Raw genomic sequence first — 12,952 nt, 5'->3', positions numbered from 1 at the left:
TGCGGTAGCCCCCTCCATTCAAACAGAAGGCAGTTTGGTTGATATTGAAATGGTCTCTGTTTGTTTTTCTTCTGGTCCCGGGTGTGCATGTGAGACCAGCATAAAGGATTGTGTCCTTTTGAAGGGGATAGCACCAGGAAAGCGCAGGGGAAGGAAACTTTGCTTTGGTGTTTTATATATCAACGGAATGACTTCCCTCAAATAAAGATGTGTTCCATTCTGCTAGTCGGTCTGGAACAAGCTGCTTGCTTCCTGTCCTGAAAACTCGTAGTGTGTTCGAACAATGCACCCAGCTAGAATGGTGAAGATGTCACGTCTGGAAGGTGTGGTGTGATGCCTTTGTTTGGCCACAGGTTGAGTCTGGAGTCACATGTTTACAGTATATGTGACATTTGAATGAACCCGGACAATTGTACTATTTGACAATTTGTATAAATGCTTAAACAATGGAGGGCTTTTCAATTATTATTTCAAACATACGCTGCAGATGAAAGTACATCCGGAGCAGCAGAAAAACTCATAAAAATTGGCTGCTGATGATGATGAGGAGTACTCGAATAACCTAGTGATTAATTATTTAATATAATCTTTTGCAGCAGTATGCTGTTTCTACCTTCCCTATAGGGGATGCTAAAACTAAATTTGAAATGCCATATTAATTGAATTAAGTGCAGTTGGATTTTTACTATTTTAAAATAATGATTAAAATAAATGTTGAAGTCTAGTTAATGTTCCTGCCTTACAGCAAAATGATTGCCAGTTGTAATTGATATGTATGGAGTGTGAATGTACTCCCTATGTTGATTCATCCAGCGAGGCAGCAGCCAATCAGCAGTAAGGCTGAGGTCTGTCTGCCTCCCTTCTTTCCTCTCCGTTTCTCTGTGTTAATCAGTGTCAACACACTCACCTGTGTCCAGGGATCTTTGGTCATTAGTCTCACTTGTGTCACCTACTGACCCGGAAATAAACTCAGTCCTTGTTGGGTCATTGTCCAGTGTGGTTCATTGTCATGGTATGTAGTCACTGTGTTGTTTGTGAACATGCTCATGCGAGTTCCTGTCGATCATGTGTTGCTTGTTCCTGCATGGTCCCTGTATTTTGATCTTCTTCTCTCAGGTGCTGCATTAGCGTCCTCCCTGCTTTACCCTTACGTTTCTAATCGTAACATGAAGCTTATGGATATGGACATGGTGTCCAAACTGGGTGATGTGTGTTAAATGGACCATTGTCTCTTGTACTCTGTGATTAAATCATAAATCAAATCCAACAAGCACATGTAACATGTAATGCAATGGAATTATCTCTTAAATGTTTTTTCACAAATGTAATTATTATTATAATATATATAATTATAATTATAAAAAAAATATAACTGACAATTTTAACTCTGTGTCTTGAAGCTTATACTTCCTGCTTCCTTGTCACTAAGTTTTTCCTCTTTGTGTTTGAATGGCAGCTGTAATCATTTAGGTTGCATTACTGCCTCCTACTGGGACGGTTTCCTACCAGTAAACACTTACTCTCAGAAGGATCCTGAGCACTTAAAAGCACTTGAAAGGTGAGTAAAAAATGTTGTGACCAAACTTAAAGGTTTTTACACTGGCAGATGACTGTGTTTTTTATATTTTCAAATTAAGAATAGTCATGTTTACATTTCATTTCTTGGTTATAGTTTCTAAAACAAGCTTCCTCCCTCTCTTTAATCCTTCCACCTCTGACTTTCTCTCTTTTCCCTCTCCCTCTCTCTCTCTCCCTCTCTGTCTCTGCTGGAGGCTCACCATGCAGAGTTTCTCACTCACACTGCCCCCTCATCAAATTACAGTCCTGCTCCCTCCTGTCATGTTGGCAAACAACGGTTTTAAAGCACACTCCCAGAGTAATTGCCTCTAATCTCAGACATAATGTGGTCTTTCATGTCAACTGGCCAGAGAGAAAAGCGAGCTGTTGTTCTCTCTGCCTCCTGTGTTCTCCCACTTTCTCTCCGCAGAGCTGTAATATGTTTTCCGTTTAGGGGGCGGGGGTTGTTTTATTGTGACACAGTGTAAAGTTTTTTAACAAGGTAAAAATTTGCTCTAAACGACCTCAAACGTTATGAACAGATGCTTGGTGCCGGGGACTACAATAAACCTGAAAAGCACTAAAGCCCAGAGAAATGTCTGGCAGCGCTGCAGTTCTTGGTGAGCTCCTCCACCTTTGGCCTGAATTCTCTCCGTGGTGAGCATCAGGCAGTCTGCAGCTGGAAGTGTTTCTGCGGTTTGGCCAGGTGTCTCTCTGCCCTGCCTGGGACAAGGCCTCAGCAGGACCTGGGACTGGATTATAGAGCAGGCTCGAGGCGCTGAGTGAGCTAGCTGCCCCTCTGTGATCTGAAATGTCCCGCAGACCTACATGACTGCTGGTCAGCTGTAACTGATACAACACAATATAGCAGTGCTGGAGGGGAGAGGTGAAAATAAAGATGTGTGTGAGCATGGGAGAGACAGCGGACCAGAGCTGAGAAGGAAAAAGAAGAAGGGAAGAAAGGGAGACAGGGAATAGTGGAAATTTTGGAAAAAGTCTCCAGCTAAAGAGGCCCTTTGGTTGAAAATATGGAACGCAGGGTTTAATATGGTTTCCAGGGTCTTTGGCAAGGATGGACTTATCAAGTGAAAAAAAAAACACAGCTTTTGATATCTGCACATTCTCCGAGATCAAATACAGGGCAAGAAGACAGAGAAGATTCAATGTTTCTTCACCCGGATTTTTTTTTTTTAATTTTTATTTTTTTAAGGGACCCAGCTGTGAGTCCTGGAGGTCTAGAACTGCGGCAAAGTCAGCAGTATGGTGTAAGACTGTAGCTTCAGAGTCTGGTTAGCCATGACCTGATGTTCCAGGAGGCTCTGCGAAATGATGAGTCCCAGAAGAGTCATCACCAGGCCTCCAAACAATCACCCATTCATCCCTCCAGCCGCAGCAAGTGGGCAAACACACTGCAGTCATAGTGGCGTTGACAAAAAAAAAAAAAAAATCAAAACTGTGACCCAGTGATAAAATCGAGACAATTCATTTTAAACTAAAAAAAAAAAAGTGTCCATATTGCAGGCGTGCAGAGGGGCTGCTGGGTAGTATTAATTCGCCCCCACCTACTTTTCCAGTAAGCATCAATTGTGAAATTTTCAGAAGAATAGCAAATAAGTGTATATTCCCCTGTGAATATGGCCAATATATTTTTGGATTATGCGGCTGAGCTGGCTAAAGCCCTCACGCCTCATCTGCCAAGACTACACACTGCTGTTACATAAGACAGCAGAGCCAGGCCAGACATCCAGACTAGTCCTTATGTGGACAGAAAAGGGTGTGTTCACGACGTCCCCTCGCCCGAGTCCATCTACCGTTACTGTATCAACCAACTTCTCTCCTGCGTCTTTAACATCCCTCCAGCCCTCAAAGATGAGAAGCCTGGGGGTCAGCCGCACATCAGTCACATTTTTCTCCCAGTTACCAAGCAGTTATTTATAGAGCAAGAACAAATATACAATGGAAGCAGGGGTAGTGGTTGGAGCAGGAGGCAGGTTAACCCCGGGAACATCTGTCCTTTCAAAGCCATCTCCTCGCTTGGAATGCCCAGAATCCACTCCAGGGGTGTCAGCACTTCAGATGCAGTCACAGAGATGGCATGCAAGTCAAAACAGAGCTGGAGGAGCAAGAGAGAAAATAATTTTTATGCAAGTTCATTCTCCCATATCACCAAGTTCAGTACGACGTGTTCTCCACGTCACCTGACAATAATGGGTTGGTTTCTGTTGGAAAAAACAAGAAGAGACAGAGTGAAAGGAACACTTCAGGAGTCTGAGAGGACCGGAGTCACACTTGAATTTAGTTTCCACGCGGATACCAACTATATCACAATAAAATCTGAAAAGATTCCTGAGGTTAATAAGATGTAGATAATCCCTGTCATGTCAAATATTTTATACTATTAAAATGGAATATATGGCCTAAAGCAACAGTGAAACACTGTAATGATTATTCAGTACTGACTAATTCTGGCACTTTAATACCTGATCATATTTGTGGTTTTTGTTATTACACTTTGTCAACCTCACGCTGATCTTCTGTAACTGGTTTTACTGAACAGGCGTGACGTGCTCTGGGTTCTAAAGAAACGTTCTAAAGGCGTCTTTTCGTCCACTCTTGTTTCATTACACGTCTGTGTTAAGGACAGTTTTCTTCAGTGTAAACTGTTGTGTAACTACTTTGTCAAAACTTGTTTTAATCCAATAAGAGAGTGTTTAGCTGAATGCAGCCAATATACACACAATGTTTGGAGAATGGGTACAAATATAATTTAGTGGAATATTCATTCATATTAATTACAGTTCTCATGTGTGTGAGTATGTGTGTGTGTATGTGAAGGGGGGGGGGGGGTGCCAACACAGTCTTTGTTTAGTCTGTCTGTGTCAGAGATGCTTCATTACACAGCCTCGTAAATCCAGCCTGCCCGCTGACACTCCCGCTCCGACCTCTCACTCTTTTCTATAACTCTCTGTGACGTGCCGGGAAACGCACAAACACACAATTTCACGGAGGGACACAAAGGCAACAGTTGTCAACATCTTTATTTACTTCTGTTCATTTACAACAAAGCAGTAAAACACATTTGGACACCGCCGTCCAAATAATATTGCCATCAGTGATTTTTTCTGTCTTCCTGTTGCAGACGTACTAAATATACAAATTAGACGTGTGTCAAATCAACAACAGTCACTGGGTGAAATCTGCTCTTTGATCTGAATTATTTTTATTTGAACGTTTGTTTCGTTGCCTAGTGTTTGATTTATTGGTTTAATATGGTTGGACTTTTTTTTGTTATGTCTATTTATTTTACATGTGTGGACCAATTAAATAATTGGGTTTGTTAGATTATTAAATATAATACACTCAATGCTTTCCAGTTGTTATGACAATATGTAAATAATATTCCCTAAAACCTCCCTGTAACAGTAGTTTTTGAGGAGTTGTCTCTTCATGTACGGACAGATTAGAACCTTTTGGCCAGACTTTTTTTTTTAAATATTAGTACTACACAAACTGATTAACTTATTAATTTAATAGTACATGGGTTCAAATGGTCACTTCATAGAAAGTCAGCTGTTCATTGTCACTCTTTGATTTCAGCAGTGGAAGGATCCGAATGGCAAGAATCATAGCTGTACAAAAATAATTAATTCAGGGTTGTTTTTTTTTTTCTTTTTTTTTTTTCTGTCGCTGTGAGCCTGGGGTGTTTTACTTCCTCAGCCATGCGTTGCACTAAAGTAAGGAAACTTTGAGGATGAACAGCAGACTAAATAAACGGAATGAAAGCAGCAGAATAATCCTAACCCTTGAACTGGCTGAGAGATGTATTATTCCTGGAAGCCTTTGTAAAAGCTGTAGTTTTGTACATTTATTTGTTCAAAGCGTTAAGGTGACAATCCGTACTGGACATGCATAAATATTTCTACATATACATTTCTGGTTCTCCAAGTGCTAATAAATACTCCAAAAATGTTGGGTTTAATTTTGTTTAACTTTTCAAATATTTACATTTCTTTGACTTTGACTTGTTGCCACAGGAAGCGATGTTTAATGTGGTTAATTAAAATTGAAATATATCAAGATGTAGTAATAAAAAATTCAGGCAAAAGCGTTAAAAAGCAACAATTTTCAAAATCTTAAACATTTGATTTTTAACTTTTACTTTGTGTTACACTGTCTGTGTTACAGTGTCATGGCTTTCGAATTATTTATATTGTAACATAATTAAATCCACTGATAATTAATCTTCTAATTTTTTTCTATGTTATGTAAAATTATATTATATAAAATGATGTTATAAAAAATATTTTTTGTTTACCAGTCATGCAAATAGTATATTATTTTAGTGATTAAGTATAAAAATAGGAACTAAATGTTTTCCATTTTATAGTTTTTAGTATAAATTATCCTGTTAATTTCAATAGGGTTTTATTTTGTTATATAATACATGTGTCTTTTGCTTTTGATTGAGTTACAGTTAATTTATCAGGGAAAATTGTAGTAATTCTTGAAATTTAAAGATTTTAAAAGAAGGTAAAAAAACAGCACAGTATTATTTAAAATAAACTTGATCCTAATATTTTTGCATGCCAGTGTTCAATCAGTTTGATGATACATTAATTATCAACAATAAAGCGTTAACTGATGTTAACTGATGTTATGATGTGATTTTATACTTGATCATAACAGAGGAAAGTAAACATTTAATTTATTTTAATTTAAAAAACAAATGAAAGAACCAACTAACATTTTACCTGGCAACTATGTCAAGTATGATGTGTAATTTGGTAAGTGTTTGCACTCGATCATGAATCAGGGTATCATGAAAAGAGAGAGTTGTCAGAGGGCCGTGCAGGAAAGGAAAACCCCCTATAATTACATTTTAAGAGCAGAGGAAGCTCCAGGCCCGAACCCCGTCATTTAGTCGGCATTAAATAAACGCATGAGCCATCAGTGTCAGATATGCCCTCACACAGTCGCACTGTAAATAATGACTTTCACGGACATGAACACAAAAATCTCAGGTCATGATCAGGGTAGGAGAAGAGCAGTCATGCCATTGATTGATGTATTAAATGTTGGTTAATCATTAAATCAGCCCCTAAAAAACCCTCTGCATCATGAGTTTGCTTTATCTTCCATCTATACACCCCCCCCCCCCCCCCCCCCCTTTAAAAATAACTGTGATAATACAGGATTATTGATTGGCTTACCAATTGTACAGCGTGGGAAAAGGTCAGGAATCAACATGTAGTTACTCGTCCTGCAGGGGCAAAACAAAACACAACAGCAGTGGGAAGTGAAGACGACGGCTCAACAGCTTTTTTGTTTTTTCATTTTTAACAAATTCATTCACATTAAAAATAAAGAAAAGGGATTTTGGGTAGTCGTGGAAACTGCTGATTTATTAATTGGAAGCAGTAAAGTGTTAATCACAGAGGGGTTTGCATAAAATCCAGACAAGTGAAATGTGATATCTAGCACGTGATGGAATTTGTATTCTTCAATTTTCCCCTGGCTCTCTTGTGTTGTGATGCCAAAACCTTCAGTTTTTACGGACTGTCTAAACATTTGTTTTTTACTAAGTAAGATTTAAAAATTTTTTTTTTTTTTAATTTGTTATCAAAATGACATTGTCAAAAAATCTCTGTTTTTTATGTCAACATATATACGGTACGTTTGTCTTTTTACTTCACAGTCATTTATCCCTATTTGCTCCTTTTTATTGATTGGTTGGAACTGAATTATTACACTCTAGGAAAATTGTATTTTAAAAATTAAAAGATTTCCCATCACATCTGGCTCTGTGATGAGGATATTAAAATTTTATTACTTTAATTTTCAAATAAAAATTCGATTTATAGCTTAGTTACAGAGATGTAAAATAATGTCTGACCTTCTATAATTGAAACATTGTTTTTCTTCCTTTAAGTCACATTGACGTTGTGTTCAAGTGTCAGACGTACAAATCCTCTGACACACAATAAATCTTATAAACCGTTAAGATTTGAACCTGAAAAAGTCAAAGGTCGTGTCCTTCAAAATACTCTCTTACCTTTTTTTTTGCTTGATCATAAATCATGTCCTTGATTGAAGGGCCACTGAACAGAAGGCCTGCCAAAGCAAATTTCAGCAAAATTAAAAAAAAAGTACCTTAGTTGTATGGAGTGGAGTGTTTGAGATGCTTTGACTAGAACTGACATTACCAACAGAATTCAATTTGTTTTGTCACTTTGTCAATTTTCCACCAGCTAACGTGCCTCCGGAGGGCTCACGCTTAGGGTCTCAGCTGTGCAACCTACCAAATATTTAGAGTAATAGCTGGTTACTGTGCTATCGCTAACACTATGGGCTGTCAATCACCACCGTGGAGCTAATTAAAAAAGGCCCTGGCACTTTATTTGTTTGCACACACTCTCAGGGCAGACTGGAACAGGGAGGCATGGGGGCATGACATACACGCCATGCCCCTTTAAATCACTCCCCTGTGCCAGAACGCTGACACCACACCACAGAGTCCTGACCAAACATGTGCTGCGTCCCCGTTGTGGGCGAGACACAATTAAACAATGATTTACAGGCAGAGTCTATGAAACTGAACTCATAGAACTGGAAGTAGAGTCAGATTTTTATATGAATTTATCAGCATATTTCTGCACTTTGCACTTAAAAAACCTGAATTCTGACACTTTTTGTATTATTATTTTGACCTTTAATCTAGTTCTGCTGCTAGTTTTGTATTTTTTGTCATCATACTGTATGTTGCTGCCATGGGAATGAAAATAGAACGTAAGCTCTGGCTGTAGTTGTATTTACGTCACTATGTTCATCCATGTCTATTGTCCTCTTTATACGTAAATAAGCAATACTTAATTCAAATTTAAATGAACCTTTGATTAAATTAATGCATTTTTCCTTTGAGGCTTTATTTGGTTCAATCATGTAAAGCTCTTACCTGATGATGTCAGGCCTGTATCTGTTCACCTCCAAACCTTCTGTCCTTCACTGTCTCCTCCCTTCACTGCGTCCATGTGTCCCTTCTGCTCCAGTCTGAAATCTGTACGCACTGCACCGAGAAGTGACACAAAGATGGAGTTGGCATGGATTAAAAGACACTTACATTTTATTGTGTTGCCCTGGACCCCGAAGCCGTTAGCTGCTGCTGCAGCTTCTTGTGCTGCTGGCTCATGGCTCTCTGCTGCCTCCTGTCTGTCTGAGGAGGAGGGTGTCAGGAGCGGCCAAACCTGAAGAAGACGCTGAGTAATGTTAGGGATCATGTTGTAACAGCTGCATTTTAATCCACATTTGTTGGTATACCGTAGGTCTGCAGGCACTGAAAATGCAGCAGCTGACTTTAGAACTTTTTCATTCTTAATTTTTTCAACATTTCAAATGCTGCATAATGTTGTCAATAAACATTAGTTCCTTTAAAACTAAAAGCCACATTGGAAATATAATATAACATTACAACCATTGAATAAACAAATAACAAGAGTAACAACGGTCCAATTTAGTTGCCCAGCATGTATTGAAATTTTTAAAAATACAAAAATATTACTTCTATGGACTAACCACAAGCTGAATATGTCCTCAACAAGACCTTACTGTAGAGGAAACCTGTGCTTTGCATGATTTGAAGGAAGGAAGTTGTTGTGAGGCTCAAACAAACAGCCATCAAACCAAGTGTAAACTGGTCACCACCACTGTTTTACAACCATTTCATTAGTAAATTTCCTTCCAAACTAATGAGATAAAGACATGATTGTGCAGCGGACCTTGTTTTAAGGATACTGTTGTAATTTCAGACACGTTGAATCCCCTCGTACATCCTACCACTCTGTTCTCTTTTGTACTATTAAGTTTCACCACTGACATTCTTCATTGTTTTGTCAGCTCTGAAGAAAGTTCCTGTTGCAGTTCTGCTCATGAAGCTGCTCCCCATCACCTGCATCCAGCTGCAAACCACACCAGATTTCCCAGGAGGGATATTCTGCTCAGTCAGGTCCTCGTTGGCATGGAAGATGATGAAGCACAAACTCAGGAAAAAAAAGCAATATTCAGGTCAGTTTGCAAAATTTAGAGCCTTTACTCCAGTGAGGGTTTGATACAGTAGTAGCTAGGAATGCTGCCTGAGCTTGTGACAACATTTTCCAGACCAATAATCTTTGAAAACAGACCAAGGAGCCACATATTGCACTGATTTAGCCATTTGACAAATAGCTTTGGAATGAGTCTTCATGTCCAGTCATTTGTAAGCGGTTGCCATATAAGTACTGGATAAAAGGAAACATGTTCGCTAATTTTAGAAAGAGGAAATGAGACCATGACAAGAGGCAAACTTATCACTTAGTGAAATGATTGTGGTGACTGCGGTGAGAGATGTCCTGTGGATGGTGTTTTCATTGTCAATGCTGACGTGTTCTCAATGCAGCACAGACCTCACAATTAATGGCTTATCGAGTTTTGTGTCGTTCGCTACATTTTTTACATTTTTCTCACAGTGCTCGAGCATATATTCTATTACTGGGAGGCACTGACCTTTTCGGTTTTATTTGTATCCTGTTTTTTTTATTTATTAAAATACTTGTTATGTTAAGTGGTTGTGGCCGCCTTTAGGGGGTCAGGCTTATTCATTTGAACTGTAACATTTTGGCTTTTGTCTTCATAGTGAGACCATTGTATTTTATGTGGATTTTTTTTTGGTTATCAGCCACTATCTAACCACATTAATACTCCCTTATTTATTCAGAGCCTGGATACTGACCTTTGTGAAGACAATGACGTAAAAAGAATAATCTCGCTCTGAATCACTTTGGTGTTTTTCCCCTATTTTCTATTCAGCATATTCATGCATGTGTAAGTAGTGGTGGAGTTACAGTGGACGAATTCAGGTTCAAAACTTGTCAGCTGGTTATAAGGTCATTTTACACTAGTGTATATTTAAAATTAAATAAAACTTTGCTGGGCCGTAGAACAACTTTGTTTACATTTAAATCAATGTGTGCTTCCTGTCTGTTACTAAAAGTTGTGAACAACTGTCATCAGAAATCTATAGGAAACAGATTACACAAGGCTTTCAAGTGACGACAGTGACGTTGCCAACATCGCCAGATGCCAACTGGACCTGTCTGTCAATCATGCTGTCATATATCTCCTCTAGATTGGACATAGATTATAGATTATATACAAAATGAAGGATGTGTTTTATTGGACAGAGCAAATGCAGGACAGCAAACTGTAAAAGTCTTTAGGGAAATGTTTATTGACTTTATAAATGGAGTGAGAAGTAGTCTAATTCCGAGTTACATTCACAGGGAGATACGTCCAAAACCAGCAGGGAAGTTCCAGTCTTTTCTGGGCTTTTCTGAGGGCAGGAGATAGCTATGTTTCATTTCTTACATACAGTACTGTCTCCTGGGATCACTGCCTATTGCAACACACATAAATATAGTAAATTCAAGCAGAGAAGAAAAGCTGATACATAGTTACTATTATAGACATCACTATATTTATATTTGTCTTTTGGCAGCGGACGACTCATCCATTCCACTACCAACCACTGCCTGCTCCGCTCCTTTTGTCGAAACTGGCCCAAAATGACTCTTAACTCAAGTGTTACAGTAGAGCTTCCAAACACTAACAGGGTCAGGGAAGTCAAGTGACTTGGAGAGACTTAGTGTCCTCTGAGTTTTGATAGTTTAAAAATGAAAAAAAAAAGTTGTGGAGCTTGCCATTAAACCGATAATGTTACTGAGAATAAAATGGAAGAACAATGGATTTTGAAGGAAAATAGAAAGTGTTTCGTAATAAAATTCTGATACAGCGTGTAGAGGAAAACCCCACGTCGAGACAGAATATTAAAAATGCATTGTTTGATTGCTGCAAACCTCTTCCCCTTCCAGAGGTCAATGAGTCTGCAGTAGTGCGTAAGAGTTTCCTTTGAAAAATGGACTCGTACGACAGTAATCCTCTGAGTCACTTCTAATTGGCAGCTCAACTTGTGTAGTGGTGTGTCTGTCTGTAGGTACAGTTCCTTGTTCTTGGATTTCCTTGTTATGCCTAAGTATCAAAATGTTTAACAGTGAACAGCAATGCAGATTTATTTTATTTTATTATAAGTGTGCTGCTGTTGTTACGTGCTTTCAACCGACCAACATTATTTTCAAGCGCTACCTCTAATCTGTTTCCTTTTATTATTTGTTTACAGATAAGATCTAGAAAATATCCTAACACAAAACCAATGCTAGACTGATAAGGTTTTCAATCAAATCCGACTAAAGTCACAGTGTTATAATATCTGTCTTTAACCTCTCCAAGCTCCGGTCACATTCAGGTGGAGCTTCTGTTTGACGCCACAGAGTCAGGATCCCAGCTCAGCACATCTTTTTTCTTTTTTTTTTTTGTCTGTGTGACCCACAAGCCCCCGACAATACGCCACTCTCTGTACTCTTACTTTTTTTTTTTTTTACTTTTATAGAGGCTTTTCCGGTATATCACTGTACACGCTGTGCCAAGAAAGATGGCAACTATCAAAGGAGAGCGAAGAGCACGAGGTGGAAAAGGGCAGAGAGATGTAAAAACAAACAGAGCAAGTGAGAGATAAGGCACCAGACAAAGAGATAGTGAGAACAGCAGAGTGAAAAATGCGTTATCGCCCGGTCACTTCATCACACACTCAGGTCAGAGGGGTGTGAGACATGAGTTGGCAGAGTTAGGAGCTGAGGCAAGTTTCAATATGTGTGGGGCCATAGGAAGTCCTGTGTGGAGAAGATAACGTTCTGTGACTGTGTGTATGTGTGTGTGTGTGCGTTTGTGTGCGCTTGCATTTGTGTGTGTGTGCAACGGGGGGCTAACAGTGTCCTCAGCCCTGCCCTGCTTTCCTCTATTCACTACCCAGCATCCTGTCTGTGTGCTGCTCCTTAATAGCTTTAATGAGCCACTGGTGAATCTCTCTCCTTCCTGCCTTTACACTACATGCCAGGCGAGAGAGGGAGTAAGAGGAAGAGAGAGTGAGAGGCTGAGATTAGTGGAGTATCCAACATACAAAGTAAACCAGCTGATATCATTACCACACCCCTATTAATGGATAAACACGGGTTGCTTGTACTTCTTTTTGGTGTGACCTTTCAACACAGATAAGACCAAACTGGCGATAGATGCATCAGATAAACTGTGAGCACTCGATTTCATTGCTCACTTATGTAGAAAGGAATGAAATGCTCCTTTACACCTCTCTCAGCATCACGCTTCCCTATTGAGCAGCACGAGATTTTTTTGCTGAGATCTGAGCGTGTCTTGTCATCGTGACAGATGACAGGTGAGGGAGTCTGAACCCCGGGACACTCTGTAATTGAGTTTAGAATGCTGGATTAGCAGAGCCTTTTGAAAAGGGCTGAGG

At 39.3% G+C, this 12,952-nt stretch overlaps 1 long non-coding RNA gene across 1 annotated transcript; it reads right to left on the bottom strand.

Annotated features, from left to right (window-relative positions):
• Positions 1 to 621: 621 nt before the first annotated feature.
• On the bottom strand, positions 622 to 9,015 carry LOC107990153 (uncharacterized). Its single transcript, XR_001761706.2, has 4 exons — positions 8,510 to 9,015; positions 7,610 to 7,668; positions 6,768 to 6,817; positions 622 to 3,670 (listed from the first exon to the last, which is right to left on the bottom strand). It is a non-coding gene; the product is annotated as an uncharacterized LOC107990153 (long non-coding RNA).
• Between the last annotated feature and the right edge of the window lie 3,937 nt (positions 9,016 to 12,952).

The sequence above is a fragment of the Cynoglossus semilaevis genome, chromosome 20, assembly GCF_000523025.1.
Source record: "Cynoglossus semilaevis isolate Cse_v1.0 chromosome 20, Cse_v1.0, whole genome shotgun sequence".
Taxonomy (NCBI): domain Eukaryota; kingdom Metazoa; phylum Chordata; class Actinopteri; order Pleuronectiformes; family Cynoglossidae; genus Cynoglossus; species Cynoglossus semilaevis.
This window is presented reverse-complemented; position numbering and strand designations above follow the sequence as displayed.